The sequence below is a fragment of the Cryptomeria japonica genome, chromosome 1 (genome assembly GCF_030272615.1).
Source record: "Cryptomeria japonica chromosome 1, Sugi_1.0, whole genome shotgun sequence".
Classification (NCBI taxonomy): Eukaryota; Viridiplantae; Streptophyta; class Pinopsida; order Cupressales; family Cupressaceae; genus Cryptomeria; species Cryptomeria japonica.
Genome location: NC_081405.1, coordinates 697757622 through 697774599, shown reverse-complemented (window position 1 = coordinate 697774599; position 16978 = coordinate 697757622). Strand labels below are relative to the sequence as shown.

At 33.6% G+C, this 16978-nt stretch overlaps 1 protein-coding gene across 3 annotated transcripts in view; it reads left to right on the top strand.

Annotated features, from left to right (window-relative positions):
* Positions 1-14542: 14542 nt before the first annotated feature.
* The window catches only part of LOC131044610 (uncharacterized), a 122496-nt gene continuing 120060 nt past the window's right edge, over positions 14543-16978 (top strand). For 2 of the 3 annotated variants that reach the window (XM_057977964.2, XM_057977962.2), the window contains exon 1: positions 14543-14697. The gene's annotated coding sequence lies outside the window, so the exon portion shown is untranslated. The remainder of the gene's footprint in view (positions 14698-16978) is intronic. The other variant, XM_057977963.2, reaches the window with a different exon arrangement.

The following is a 16978-nucleotide window of genomic DNA, read 5'->3' as shown; positions in this document are numbered from 1 at the left end:
TCCAACCCAAGGGTCTCATCAGACCATTAATGTTTTGACCATGATTATCTCTTAAACATTTGTACAAAGGTTTATCCTTGGATTAACTCTTAATCCAGTGGGTAAGCTTAATTTAGACTTGACCTTTAGCCTTTAGATAACCATGAGGTCTTCTCAGGCCTTTAATGCCTCCAACCCCTTTTCTCAACCCAACCCTATGTTGACACTTGTCACCATTTCATTGGTGCCAATTGTGCACATGGATCCCCAACTTTCAAACTCAACCCTTGATTGAATCTTTCAATCTCAACCATCCATTGCTCCATTTTTCCTATAAATAGAGCCCATTTCTTCATACTCCAGATCCTGAAAACTTGTATGCATCTAAGCTATAGACATTTTAGAGAGCATTCTTAGCATAATCATCTAATATCTTGTTATTTTGGTTAAAATATATCAATTTAGCATCAATAGCATAGCATTAGCTTTTTATTTCACATTCAAAGCTCAATACTACAATCTCAATCCTCCATAAGCATCCATAGTGCAAAAAGCTGCTGAGAGCTACACTATTTTGGAACTTGGAGAGGAAAGGAACAAGGGAGAAGAAGCCAAGAGCATGTTAGGAGGCATTTGGAGATGCCTCATCGTATTTACCTTCCTAGTTAGACATTCTATCATGCTTTTGGTATCTCTTTTGACATGCTTGTGTAGGAAAGTGTTTGGTTTATGATTTCTAACACTAACAACTTGGCTTTTCTTCTTATTTGTATTGTGTTATCATTGACTAACTTGATCCTTTTTGCAGAGCATCAATTATCATAAAGAGTTATGGATGCCCAAGCATGGTTGTCCTTAGCTTGGTAGGGTTTTGCACTCCCCCTATGCGGATAGGGGAATTTGTCAATCCATCTTCCATTTTTGTAGACCCACTATAGTTTGATTTGATCTTGATGTTGCTGATTTGAAATCCAAGGATCCCATCTGCCAAAATTCGGACCTGATCTCATGTTGGTGGGTGCCTACCCCCCCTCCTTGATCTGCACCCTAAAGGTTTCCCTTGGAATTGCTCAGTCCATTTCTTCACTTTACTTCTGCACCTGCTGGCAACACCTTTAGACTCCTGGATCGCACCATTGATCACCATGCTGAAAGTGTTCACCTCACTTGACTTGATGTTCACTCCACTTTTTGGCACCTGCTCCCTCCATAATTGTCATTTTGAAAGTACTAAATTTATTTATGATAAAAACCTTCTTTTATATTTGTACTCATATATATATATATATATTATTTTATTTATTTATGCGAACAGTTTTGTTAGACGCCTCATCTTGACCATTACCTTGGGGGTAGTATGGAGTGGAAAAGTGATGGTGAATGTGTAATCAGTCACAAAACTCATGAAAATCCTAATTTTTGAAGGGACTTCCATTATTTGTGATGATGGTAATGGGAAAACCGTATCAACAAATGATGTAGTTAAGGATAAAATTTGCAATTTGCTTACCTGTGATTTGGATAAGAGGGATGGTCTTAATCCACTTTGTGAAATAATCAGTGGTTGTGATAATAAACTTATGGTTGTTGGATGATGGAGGGTGAATCTTGCCCATGAGATTGAGTCCCCATTGACAAAAGGGCCAATGTGTAGCAATCGATTGAAGTTCCTGTGCTGGTGCATGAATGAGGTCTCCACGAATCTGACATTTCTTGTTTTTCTTGACAAACTAGTATGAGTCATTTTCCATTATCAGCTAGTAGTAACCAGTCCTCATAATTTTCTTAGATAAGGTTGGACCACTAGAGTGATCCCCACATATACCTTTGTGGACTTCATGCAATATGATTAGAGTTTCCTCACTCTCTAAACATCTAAGAAGAGCACCATTGAGACCCCATCGGTAGAGTATATCAGCTATGATGACGTAGCGATAGGTTTGGAGGATGAAGGTATGACATTGGTTATTAGAAAGGCCAGGTGGAAGGGTGTTATCATGGAGGTAGGCGAAAATGTCATCGTACCAAGGGGAGTCAAGACTAACAACACATATTAATTCTGATGGAATGATCTTGTATGCAGGGACCAAAAGATTATCCACCAAGAAGTCACAATAGGCCTCATCCTGTGGCATGTCGATAAGGGAGGCAATGGTAGCCATAACATTTGTAGCTTGATTGTTCTCTCTTGGTATTTTCTCAAATACTATCTTTGTGAAGTATTTCTTGAAGTCATGCACCATTTTCTTGTAAGGCATTATTTTTTTCTCTTTGGTTTGATAATCATCATTTTTTTGATGAATTACAAGTTGAGAGTCCCCGAAAACATCAAGCTCTTGGATCTTCCACTAAACTACAATCCATAGACCTATTGTCAATTGCTCATATTCTGCAATATTATTTGTGTAAGGGAAGGATAGCCAATATGATTTAGGAATATAATATGCTTGAGGTGTGGTGAAGAGTATGCCTACTCCTACTCCATGCCCAGTAAATGAGCCATCCAAATATAATTGCTATAATCTGGATTTTTCCATTGTGGAGATGGAATCATTTGGAAATTATGATGCAATAAGAGAATCATCGATCATTGGTGCATTTGTGAGTTGGTCTGCAATGACTTGTCCTTTGATAACTTTTATGTCAATGTAATCAATGTCAAATTTACTTAACATTATGACCCACTTGGCCAACCCGTCCATGAGAGTTGCTTTGTTGAATAGATACTTCAGTGGATCAAATCTTGCTATGAGCTTTGTTTTTTGAGTTAGCATGTAACGACGCGACTTTTGTGAAGCAAAAACTATGGCAAGATATGCACACTTAATTGAATTATAATTAAGCTCATATCCAACCAATGTGTGACTGATGTAGTAGATGGTTTGTTCTTTTCCTTCATGGTCCTATTATTCCAAGAGTGCCCCCAGTGTTGTCATTATTAGCGATATGTATAGTAACAATTGTTTTCCTTGAATGTGTGGCATAAGAATTGGTGGATTCAAGAGATAGTCCTTAAGCAACTGGAAATATCATTGGCATTTGTAATCTCACTTAAACTTAATGTTCTTGTGAAGCACATGTTGAAACGGATGACAATTATCTGTGAGTTGGGCTATGAACTTGCGAATTGCCTGGAGCTTTCCTCACAATGATATGAATTGACTAATATTCTTAGGAGGAGACATCACTAAAATTTCTTTGACTTTTGTTGGATCTATCTCAATACCTCGTTGTGAAACGATGTATCTTAGGTGTTTACGAAGGTCACCTCAAAGACACATTTCTTGGGATTCAATATGACTTTGTACTTCTCCAAGTGATAAAAAGATATTGCCAAGACATCCAAATGTTCTTCCCTTGTAATAGATTTTCCTATAAGATCATCTACATAATCCTCCATGGCAATATGCAGGATGTCGTGAAAGATTGTTATCATGGCTCTCTGATATGTGACACCTGTGTTCTTTAATCCAAAGGGCATGAGCTTCTAGAAAAAGGCACCCCATGGACATGTGAATATTGTCTTGTGTTTATCTTTACCCATGCTATCTTGATTTGATTGTATATGGAGAATCCATCCATGAGTGATACCATTGCATGGTCTGTTATGAGATCGACAATCAAATCAATGTTTGGTAATGGGAAGTCATCCTTAGGACAAGCCTTGTTCATGTCTCTGAAATTGGTACAAATCCTTATGTTTCCATTTGGTTTGCTGATGGGTACAAGATTAGAAATCCATCAGGGATAGTCAATAGGTCTAATGAAAGCAACATCCAACAACTTTTCAAGCTCAACTTTCACTAGTAATGCCACCTATGGATGCATCTTACATAATTTTTGTTTGATTGGTTTGGTGCCTAGAGTAACTATCAAGTGATGCATAACCAAATCGGGGTCTATTCCAAGAAAAATTTATATCTCTTTGCAAAGAACTTTGGCTGCTCCATTTCTGGCAATGATTATGCAAAGAAAATGTAGTGCGGTACTTCTTCTGTCCTAATGTTTGTTTTTATGGTCTCTTCAATCAACATAGATGAATTTTCCTAATATGATGTCATTGGGAGAGTGTCAAACCTTCCATCCTTTGGCGCCTCAGAGAGGTTTTCACATCAGATGTGTCCAATCTTTTTACTTTTTGGGGGTCAGAAAGCGTGTAGTGTGGTTTCACTAAAAGACCCATCATTTGTTTTTATTTTAATATTTTTGCAAATGGAAGGTTTGGAACCCTCTCCAAAGTATGCCATATTGTTAAGTTCAATGGTGTATCCTACTTCATGGTCCCCAAGAAGGAGATCATCTCGTATGTCAAGGTAATCAATGAAGGCCTCATCATTTTGGAATGTGTCAAGTTGTGGAGGTCCTTGTTGGTCCCAATCAACGAGTTGAAGATGAATGAGCGGAAATCCATTGATATGTTTGAAGTCAGTAGATGTAAGGGTAAAGACATAATAATCTTCGGGTATGTCAATAAAGTCATTAGGATCATCACTAGTACTCTCCGCATCAGTTTGTGAAAAAATCTAAATCAACATCACTAGAAGGACACTTTGCAACAAGAGTTCTCATTTTTCATGGTTTTCACCTAGAGCCTCGAGACGTAGAGGGTTCGGGATCCCAAAAGGTCTTTATCCACACTTCACCACTATCTTGCTTTTTTTTAGATATGGTACTAGATGGTGCTTGACCAACTTTAAATAGTTCTCTAAATTTTTCGTCCTCGATGGGTTCATCGGGTTCTCTAAAAGTTTCTACAAGCTCATAATCACTGGATGATTTGTCAGAACCCCATTCTCATTCACTTGAATCTATAGAATAACATCTTTCTTCTTGTTGGTTATTAGAAAAAGTGGGATAAGTAATTTTCAATGTTTATTGAGAATCAAGACCATGTAATCTCAATGGTGCGAAACCAAGTCCTTTTGTCCACAGTTTCTTTGTTTCTAACTCAGGTTGTAATGGTTCCACAATACCTTTCTTTTTTAGGCCAAGAATATCTTTTCCATAATATACCATCTTTTGTAAAAACTTGAAGCCTTTTCCATAATTTTTAATTAGTATTGTGAAGTGGTCTTGATTAGGTTGTTCTTTTGGTTCTTTGTAAAGCATCTTATATATATCTTATTCTTCCATTTCATCCCATCTTTTGAAAGTTGTGGGATTCCATTTTATAATGATTGTTGATATATACTTTGAAGGATATGGTGTACCATAAGTCTTGTTGACATCCACTCTTCATCAAGCATCTTCAAGTGTTCAAGGTAGCATTTCATCCCACCACATCCTTTCAACATCTTGGAGCAATAAATTACATCAATCTTCATGCAAGCATGTGATTGTGTTTGAGTCATTCATCTTTATGACATTGCATCAACCCTTGTGATCAAATTCAAAGAGCATTGCATCATCAACATTCATCAATTTCAACGGATCTAAGGTATATCATTCAACATTTAATTTAATTTCATTTACAATTTCAATTCAATTTAAGGGTTAATTCAAAACCTGGGGTTTGACCTAGGCAAACCCCTATCAACAATACATCTTCCCTTATTTTCGTGTGTTGTTAACATATTCATAAGCTACAAACAAATAATCTAATAGAGGAGATGACAACAATTAGGTCCAACTTTTGCATAGGCAAAAAGTGGAGGCCCGAGTCGCTCTAGGAATTGAGCGGTCTCGTTAATTTTCAACAAACTTCTGGGAACATATTCTAAGTGATATTATCATTTTGAAAGTTTCCTATTCATCCACATCTAGCAACTATAGGACGGAGTCACCCCAAGCATCCTGGTCTCGTACTTGCAAGATAGATTTTTTAACATAGGTTCCTCTCTATCCCTTATGCTCAGATCTAGCTTTGTGTCTCCATATTACTCCTATAGCTTGTTGTTTTATGACAAATTTCCATCATTTTCCCTAGATCCAACATTCGACTTGTTGTGGGTAAAATCTAGTCAGCATTCTATTCCATTTGGGTTTGAATCTATTAATTTTACTCCTCTCTTTCATGTTTAGTGGAAAAAAGTGAATTTATATTTGTGGATCCCTGTGTCACCAATAAACTATATATGTAGATAAAGATACTCATATCACATGCAATACATGCATTGCAGGTTATGTTATCATATAATAGGTAGATCATTCTCTCATGTTGTTATCCTGCAAAATGAAAGCATATGAACAAGTTAGATCAAGACAATGAATGAAATGGTTGGAAATTCATGTGATATAGATTTCTTTATTCTTCATAAATGCTTAAGAACAATTGCTTTATAAATTTTCTTTATTCGTGATAAAGCATAATAGTTGAACATTCAAATGTAATAAAAGTAATTCCATGCGATAAAATATATGATTTTTACATCATTAGCATGCATTATTCAACCATTATTGTATATAAGGAAATGAAGTGTATGATGTGTTTTCTAGAGTACATGTTGAGTTGTTTTTTCTATGCATGTTTGTATTTGGAAAATCTTATCTTTTGATATAGGGTGTTGAATGTGGGGTCATTGAGAATGTGACTATCTTAAATTAGATTCACGTTTCAATTGCAATTATTTTGGTCAAAGTCAGGGGTTCATTAAAAAAAGATAGACATTACCTAGAAAAAACTATTATTTGATTATTCTCTACCATATCCTAATTAGCATTGCACATTCAAGATCAGGAATATGCGTACAGGTTAGGCATGCACTGGGATTCCCTCCTGCTACTTGTCACTAGGTTGCTAGGCACTTTGAGCATGGTAGACGCTTCTTCGTGTTAGGAAGAACTCCAAGGAAGTTAAGGCTTCGTAGTTGGGTAAAAAAGCACCTCAACTATGATCTCATTCCTTGATCAATAGAAGAGAGAGAGAGGTTGTGGTGATCAAAGGACTTATGTTATCGTATTTGATCTTCATGCATTGATTTATCAATCATTTGTATTGTATTGGAGTGGTTGATTCCATGTTGTATATCTACTCTTGTAGAAAGGTACTTTATTTATTTATTTGATTACAAGGTGAGTTGTAATTAAATTTGTATGGAATATTTTTCATTTATTTGACCATGTAATTATGATTAATTAATTGTAGTAGAAAATTAGTAGGGCTATGTGACCCCTTACACAATGTTTATAAACACCTTTAGGGAGTTTTCTAAGGGTCGTGTTCTCATCTACGAAACCCCTAGGCCAATATATATTTGGAGATATGCAAACAATGATTTAAGATAATGAGGAACTATGTAGTATAATGAGGAACATTGTGGTATTGAAGTGAAGGTTCGATACTTGGACCTTTGCCATTTGGAAAAAGAATTCTTGAAACATGCAATTAGCTAATGTTACCAAAAAAATATTTTGTACTAGTATGATAGGACAAGTTTCAAACAAATTGCACAAAAATTAGTTTGCACACCTTTACCCAGGCTCTAAAATGAGAAACCTCCTGCCAAGTATGATTACTCGAGGTGTGCTCTTTTAGTTGATGATGAGACTCTTGCCTTGGTTATTAAGCGTCTTTGATTTGGTTGAAAGAAATGGTCTACAACTATGAAGAACATAGTAGTTTATATTCCTTTTGCCAATTAGTTGTTCATGGTGATGTGTCAATTGCACGTGATGAAGGAACCACTTCTAAAGGAAAATAAGTTTAGAAGGAAGAAGAGGGGAAACTATATGAACACCCCACTTCCTATTTTATCCTATATGAATTTTAAGGGTAAGGAGTGCCCACAGAAGTGCCAGTGTCTAGTGGTGATAATGATATGTAAACCTTGTTATTTTGAAAAATATGTACAAAGATTTATTGTAAATATAAAAATAACTAAATAAGGGATTCTTATTTTGTTGAAAACATATGTATTTAACTTGTTGCATTTTAGACTACATTGGAAATACAATCTACTTTTGAAACTTAGTAAATAGTTACAGTAGCACCTTGTCCACTATGCTAAATAAGTAAATCTTGGTGTAGAACAATTTAGTTTATTGTAATTGATACTAGGCATACAAACTATAGTGGTCGTAATAATGGTCCAAATGAGAGAATGGGTCATCTTATTTATCTTTTGAATCAACATGGTGCACAAACACAAAATATGGAGTAAGAAATATAGGGAATTAGGGAAGGACAACATCAAAATAAAAACCCTAGAAATGAAGGACAAGATCAAAAACCAAGGGAAAGTTAACCGGGGTAGAATTATAGACGATTTAGATAAGGATCTCAAAAAATTTACCCCACCTAGCTTTGATGGAATGACCCTAGGTGATAGAGTGAGGTCATGGATTTTAGGAATGGAAAAATATTTTGATATCCCTCATCTTTATGATGAGACAATGTTAATGTGGGTAGTCTACCAGTTTGTAGGTGAAACAACCACCTGGTGGGACAATAAGAAGGTTGAAAAGAAGTTATTATGTGGGGGAGGTGACATGGGAGAAATTCATCTAGCTTTTTATGAAGAGGTGCTTGCTTTAGTTAATTTTTTATAGTAAAATTACCGAATTTCAAAACTTAACCCAAGGCCGCATGACAGTTACGCAGTATTGAAAATAAAATTCTCCTCTTCTTAAATATGCACCCTAATACCAATTAGATGAGGATTTTTTAGATTAGGAATTTTATCCTGGTTCACAGCCTCAATTAGAGCAGTTGTTGATATCCTTAGTCCCGTGACCATGGAAGAGACTTTTAAAAAAGCCATTAAACACGACCAAAGGTTACAACAAATTGCCACTTATTGGAAGTAGTGGGATTATAAATTTGAGAATAGCAAGTCATAAAACCTAAGACAAAAAAAATGATAATCGATAGATTATAAATCTAAAACGTGAGAATGATTCTCAAGATAGGAGTAAAGGTGGAAATAAGAAAATATCAAACAATAATAAGGACAAGTTCAATGGGCAAAGAGCACCACGGGGTGGATGTTATGTGTGTGGTGCAAACACTACACCAATAATCATCCTCAACGAGTGGGGACACAAAGAGGAAGAAATGAACATGAGCCACTTCAACATTGGATTCATGCTATCATGTACAATTGGTAGGTTGAATTTTAGGCTTCAGCTATCCAATTTTTAGGTAGGCATTATGGGCATTCTGTTTTCATATTATTAGATACTGGAGCTACAGAGTGTTTCATAGATCCTAAGTTAGTATCTAAATTACTAGTTAGACCAGGACATATACAAAATTCTTGGTCAGTATAATATAGAAATTGAGCAGAGAAAAGGGTGGATTCATGTCTCTTTTGCAGTGAGTTAGAACTTCCAAGTTTTCAGATCTAAGTAAATCTCTATGTTGCTCCTCTACAATCTTATGACATAATTGTAGGAATTAATTGTTTGGATGAGCATAAATCAATAGTCAACTATGAAGATAAGGTGGTTAGTTGTCTTGAAGATCATGAAAATCTTGTTGGGATCCATGGTATTCAAAGACCACTCGAGCTTCTTCAGATCTTAGCTATACAACTTAATAAAGTTCATAGGAATGGTTGTTTTATTTATGTGGTGCAAGTTAGTTATTGTCAAGCAGGACATGTTATTGGTCTTCACCACCCAGGGATATCTATCCATGTTGAGCAATCCTTCGTATCTTAAAGGCTACACATACTTATCAACAAGGGGTCGTATAAATTGAAATGGTACAACACTATATGTGCATTACAAACTATTCCGAGTTGTTATCCTATATTGACTGCAAAGATCGTAGTGAAAGAAAGTGTTGGAAAACAACCACTGAAATGGAAATATCAAAGAAAGAACAAGTGCAATGTAAACTAAACATTACACTACAACAATTCAATCTAAAGAAATAAAAACAAAGTGTTTGTGGCTAAGTGTGTAGGTAATGATGCGAAAGTGAATGCTTAAATGCGCTCCTCAAATAATGTCACAAGTAGTGAGAGTTAGATAAATCTATATTCTACGTGTTCAAATGAATTAGGATTTGTCCTTTTATACATCACCGTACAATACAATTTGAAATGTTTCAAACTTTAAGTTGACACATAATTACTAGTTGGAAGAATGATGATATAAGTTTGAATTATAAAAATATTGGGGTCAATTTTACATTATTGAATATATATGTAGGTATGTAAAGAGGTAAACAAAAGGTTTGACATAGCTTATGGTAATGAGTGGAACAAATAGAGTTAGGAAATGTACCAACTCCTAGTGTGAAACAAGCCACCTATATTTTAGTCATCACATAATAACCAACATAATCAATTTGAGTTCACAATATTATACTTAATTACAATAAGGGATGTTCTATAATGGTACCAAATTACAAAGCATCATGTCATGGTTGCATACATAAAAAGCAAATGAAATTGACATATATTAAAAAATTCAAATTATAAAATAATTTTTAAGCAAATAAAAATTAAATAATTCTCAATTAAATAAAATATGTTTAGATCGATATGTCTCAACATTTTTACAGATGATTATATTTAAGATATCTATATTAATTTACTTAAGTGCTTTATAATTTTAGTTCTATATGTAATTAAATTTTATTATACACAATCATGACATTACATTTATAAAACAACTATCAAAATTGACTAGTTTAAATATATTTTGAAAAAGGACCACTTAACAATGTAAAATAACCAACACTCACGATATATTATAGACACCACTTGAGAATGGCTACTGAATATTATGGTTGAAAGAAGTTACAAAAAAAATATCTAAAGAAAAACATTCACACAACATACAATCTACAAAATTATATGGAGGATACCACAATACCTTTTACCATCCATTACCATTAGGTTGGTGAGGACTAGTGATGCCTATTAGTGGCTAAGTATGTAGGTAAAGATGTGGAAGTGAGTTCACAAATGTGCTTATGTACCAAACCCCTAGGTTAAGACATTTCACAATATATGAACAATGATCAAAGATAATGAGAAAATATGTAGTTTGCCTCTTTGTGGCTAAGTATGCAGGTAATGATGTGGAAGTGAATGCTCACATGTTCTCCAACAATAATACAAGTAATGAGTGAGTTAGACATATCTAAATTCCATGCGTTCAAACGAAATAGGATTTGTCCTTTCATATGTCACCCTAGAATACAATTTGAAATGTTTTGCACTTTAAGTCAACATATATTGAGTAGGTCGAGGGGGGATGATTTAAGTCCAATATGAAATTTGAATTTTAAAAAGGTTAGGGTCAATTTTACATCATGAAATCTATATATGTAGGTAGACAAAGAGATAAACAAAATAGATAGTTCTTGGGAATGAGTGGAACAAAATTAAACTAAATTAGGAACTTTGTGCATAAATAAACCACTTATATATTAGTCATTACATAAAGACTAACATAATCAAAATGAGCCCACAATACTATACTTAATTACAATGAGAGATGTTTTATAGTAGTTACAAAGCATACAATATTATATCATAATTGTGTACATAGAAACAAATACTATAAATAAAAATTAAATATTTCTTAAGTAAATAAAATCATACAAAATTGATATATTCAAAAATATTTTAATTGATATATTTAAGCTATCTATATTATTTTACTTAAAAAATACTTTATAATTTTAATTTAAAATATGTATATGTCAGTGATAATTGAATTTATATATATAAGATTGTGACATAACATTTATAAAATATCTATAAAATTGACTAGTTTAAATGTACTTTGAAAAAGGACTACTTAACAATATAAAATAACTATTATTAGATAAAAATTGTACATTAAAGTCCCTTTATTTTGACTAAATAAAAACCATTTGGGGATGGGCACTCAATATTATGGTTGGAGGAAGTTAGAGAAAAATATCCAAAGGACAACATGCGCACAACATAAAGTGAAGAAATTTGTATGGAGGATACCTTTCACCGTCCCCCACTCGCACATACTCGCACATGACATGTTTACGTTTCCACATTTCGAAAACGACACATATCTAATTTTGCACGCGACCAACTGAAATGCCAATTTTTTATTTGTTCTACAAAACTCTTTTTTAATGGGGCAAAAGCTAGAAAGCATGAAGAAAGGTATATTATTCCTCTATTCTTTGCACTCCACAAAAAGCTAGAAAGCATGAAGAAAGGTATATTATTCCTCTATTCTGTGCACTCCACAAAAAGCTAGAAAGCATTAAGAAAGCCATATTTGAAATGAAAGATATCATCATCTTTTCTTTTTTTTTAGTGGAGGATTTTTTATTTACAAAATCGGCTATTCATTATGAGTCTTAGATTGAAATCTTTTTGATTAAGAGTTAAGGATTACGAGATATCCATTCCACCACATTCGCTTGGGGCAATGATCCCAACCTCATCCCTTTTGATGTCAGAGCCTTGCACTCAACAAGACTTGATGATCACCAGTGGGCTCATTAAGAACAATTCAACTTCACCAACAAACCAAGGGTGAATTTGATAGAATGGATACTCATATCATGTTTTATATTAAAGATGATGTGAGTTTGTTTTTAATAAGATTATGTTTATTAAAGACATTAGATTTCCACAGCGCATGTTTGTTGAATTTGAGAATTTCTAGATTTGACTGTGTGTATGTTTTTTGCATCAACGTTTCGAATCATACTCTATGATTCATCAAAGCTAAAGCTTAAGCATTTTTATTTTATAAACGATAGTAATTTCTTTCTCTCTATATATTTTTGATAGTGTTGTACATACGATCCAAATTTATTCAGATAATATTTTTTAACATCTTTTTTCATAATTGTACATAACTTATTTATAATAAAACTTCAAATGCTTTTTTTATTATTTGAACAAACATTCAAATTAATATTCTTTTATTAATTTATTTCATCCAAATCTTTTTTTTTTGTTGTTAAAAATGTATTGATGATAATCTTATGTTATCTATTTGTTTCCATCTATGTACTTGCTTGCTATTTTAAAATCTTTGTTTATACCTATAAAACTAATTTATCCAAAGGTTTGTCCTTGTGGACATGGACAAACAATTAATTTTATACATTACATTGTTCTTATTTTAAAAATCTTATACATTAAAAATATTTTAACGCATCAAACATGATCTTGAACTTGTTCCTTTAGAATGTGCACCTTTGCAATTAATAAAACATTAGCTCTTAGCTTTAAAAAACAATAATTCATGCACCCAAAATCTTAAAGTACTAAATTTAACATTATGGATTATTATAATGAAAAAAAACTTTCTTTAGGTTTAGTATAGGCCAATTTAATAAAATATATATAAATAAATACAAATAATCTAAACTAATTAATTTCATGTGTTGAATTGGTAATATGAATTTTATGCTAATTTATAATAACTATTAGATGTATGAATTGTAAATTAAAGCTCTTTAATAAGATTTGAAGTTGATATGCCTTTTGGATTAGGAATGATGTGGAATTGCTTAGTAATTATCTTACAATTAGAATATTTTGTTGACTTTGTGTAGGAATAAGTCTAGAGTCCAAGGAGAATATGTAATTATAGATATATCCTATACCAAAGAAAACTTCTATTGTGTGTTCCACTTACTTTTTGTTCCTTGCTTTTCAAAGAATTTTCCTTTAACTCCTTCAATGTCGCTTGATATTTGCAAGTTGTTGGTATTTATAAATACCTTGATAGTGTTGTTATTTCACACAGGGGCATGCTCCCTTAGATCCACTTGCAAAATGTGTACGAATGAACAAAAAAAACACTCTTTAATCATGAACATACTCCTAGAATGTTTGTGTAGGACTATATTCTTTTTAGCGCACCAATGGAAAGTGTGTAAAAACAAATGATAGTTAAATAATACTCTCAAACTGTGCATGTTCAAAATAAATGTATTGCACGCTTGTAACGATACAACATCACATCACACAAATTTATGTTTAGTTAGCTCAAGATAGAAGTTGGCTAAATTTGATTTAGGAAGGACAAGTCTTCAACTACAAGGACAACATTGCAACCATAAACTTGCCTTGGAATATGAAAGAAATATATTAAAATGTGAGAATTTATACATATATGAGTATAATAAATAAGCAGTTATGATAAATGTATGCAACAAATAGATATAGAAACATTTGAATGAGAAAGAAAGAAAGATAAATGTATAAGAACTGATGTAATGAAAATATGAATAATATAAAACAAGAATCTCAACTTTAACAAAATTACTTTATTTATCATATATAACATCAAAACACTCTCTTCGAAATAAACACCAAACTAAATAAAAAACAACATAAAATGCAAATTTAATTATTACAAATATTTATCTCCCAATAAAAATATCTTTGAGATATCAAACTAAATTGACTAAAGCCAAGAATCATATCAATTATTTATTATTTATCAATTACTTAAAATTAAAAAAGACAATAGTCCTCCAGCCTATTAAAATAGGTAGAATTTATTATTATTAGTATTTATTTAATACTAAAACTTATCACTAATCATATCAATTATTTATTATTTATCAATTACTTAAAATTAAAAAAGGCAATAGTCCTCCAGCCTATTAAATTAGGTAGAATTTATTATTATTAGTATTTATTTAATACTAAAACTTATCACTATGACAAATAGATCACGCCTCTCGCTATCTTTCTGCGCGCGAAGGATTTGCTATCGGCATGTATTAGACGACAGAAAATGAATTTTTTTTTGGCCGAGGGTTTTCCTGCAACAGTCGTTTGAATCTCGCACAGGGTTGTGCAAGCGGTAATTTCTAATCGTCCTCCATTTTCCCTTCAGAGATTTTGTTTAATTAAATTTGTGAATATTTTTATCATTTGAGGATGGAATCATGCGAAAAACAACACGTTAACATGAATTTCGTCAGATTTGGAAAATCGACCATTCAAATTTTTGCTAGTCCAAAGGAATCAATTATAGTTTAAACGAGGCAGAAATTTTGTGATTTACGGCATTTTCAAGATAGTTGATCTGCATAAATTTTGGAAAACGTGTCGAATTAATTTGGATAATGTTTGATGAAATGAGAATTGTTGAAAGATACGAAAAATTTTCTTGACTTTTGATGAGATAGTTTTATTGGAGGTAATAGATAATGGTATATCACATTTCATTGGATGAATTGATTGCTGTGGATTTTTTAGATTGTGTTTACAGCGTACCATCTTGGCAGAGTTTGAGTTTTCTGGATTAATCTGCCATACCTGCTAACTGCTGACGTTTCTAGTTTCATAGTGGGTCATCTGAGGAAATAAGCCTATTTTTTGGCGAGGGTTATAGAAATAAATTTACATAAAGAAGCAATTAGTTACAGATGTCTTGAGAATTATGGTGTTTTGATCTTCAGGGAAAAAAATTCTGTTCCTTGGGAGAGAGAATAAATAAATATATTTAACTAGGCCATCAATCATGACATTTTATGTGTCATAGTAGAATCATCATCAGGGAATAGAAACCAATTGCTTAGGGAGAGAGAGAGAATATCACATCCTTAAACATTCCATTAACCGACAATGTTTTGAGTCTCATAGTGGGTTCTTCATCAGGAAAAAGATACCTATTGCATGAGGAGAGACAAGAGAAAATAATCTACTTAAATAGATGGAGCCATCCATTACCAACATATTGAGTCTTATAGTGGACTTGTAATTAGGGAAAAAAAACCCTATTGCCTAAGAAGAGATATATAAAGTAAACGTGCTTAAATAGGCATTGATTTTTGACATTTTGTAGAATATGCATTATGCCTTAAATAATGAAATTGTGACAATACACCACTTCTGCATTCAAATGGCCTGAGAAAACAGCCCATAGTCATTTGCCTTTGACATCATCAACGTTAATGGCATCTTTTAATTGGAATGTGCAAGGTGGTGAAGAGCTTGCAAAATTTGCTGAAATGATGACAAATTTGAATTGTTGCATTAAGCAGTGTGGGTGCCTTCATCTTTTATTGTTGAAAGTGCTTGTGAATTTGTGCCTTTGGAGAAAGCAACAAAATCTGGGTGGAAGAATCCGATTTGGTAGTTGTAGGGTCATTAATGGCATCTTGGGTTGTGCAGGGAGGTATGTGGGTGTGAATAGTGCAACATGAGGGAGAGTATCGGAGTTTTGGGGTTGGGGATACCTCAAGTATCATGCAACATGTTAAGGGTAGGAGTTAAGGAGTATAGCATCCTAGGTACCCAAATAAGAAGGTATTTGATCTTGTGATCTTGACGAAGTGGTATAGTGTAATGTGTTGGGAGTTTGAGTTTGGGGGTGTCGTGGAAGGTACTTGAGTAAGGGTAAGTCCAACACTCTAGTCCTGAAGGGTAACTCAATGCAAGTAGTGGGGAGCTGAGGTTGGGCAAAAGGTATGTTGGTAGGGAAAGGTGCAAAACTTTGACAAAAGGGATTGAGCGGGGTTTGGTGAAAAGGGATGACGACATGTAGAACTCCAAAACCTTGTTGTAGATAAAGGGAAAAAGTGAACTTAGAGGGAAAACTATGCCTGGATGGGAAAGTTTGATATCCCTATAGGAATAAAGGGAAACGACGAAGTTGGGCAAAATGGTATGTTGAAATTGGAAAACTTTGACAAGGGCAAGGGTAGGTAGAGGTCAAAGGGAAGTGTTGTTGGTAAAGAGAACTTTGAAATCTTGACAAGGAAAAAGTGATGAAGGCATGGAATAGGTGAGAGGTATGTCGAGATGGAAAAGTTTGATGTCTTGACAAAGATAGAGGAACAAGGCGGAGTTGGTAGGAAAGGCATGTTAGGACCAAAAACTTTGAAACTTCAACAATGTGCATACTTAGAAAGTTTTGAATCCATGGGCACATGGGGGAAGAAGAGGGAGAACACATATGCAGACTTTGACCAAGGGAGACACTAGAAATGGGAAATAGGCCTTTGGTCCACAAGCACAAATTAATTGAAAAGGGGACATTACAAGTCCTCAAGCAATTCAAACTCAAAATGTTCTAGGTTTCCCGATTCTTCCCTAGTAGCCTCCTTTGTGGGTAGGTTTCTCTAATGAAGTAGATA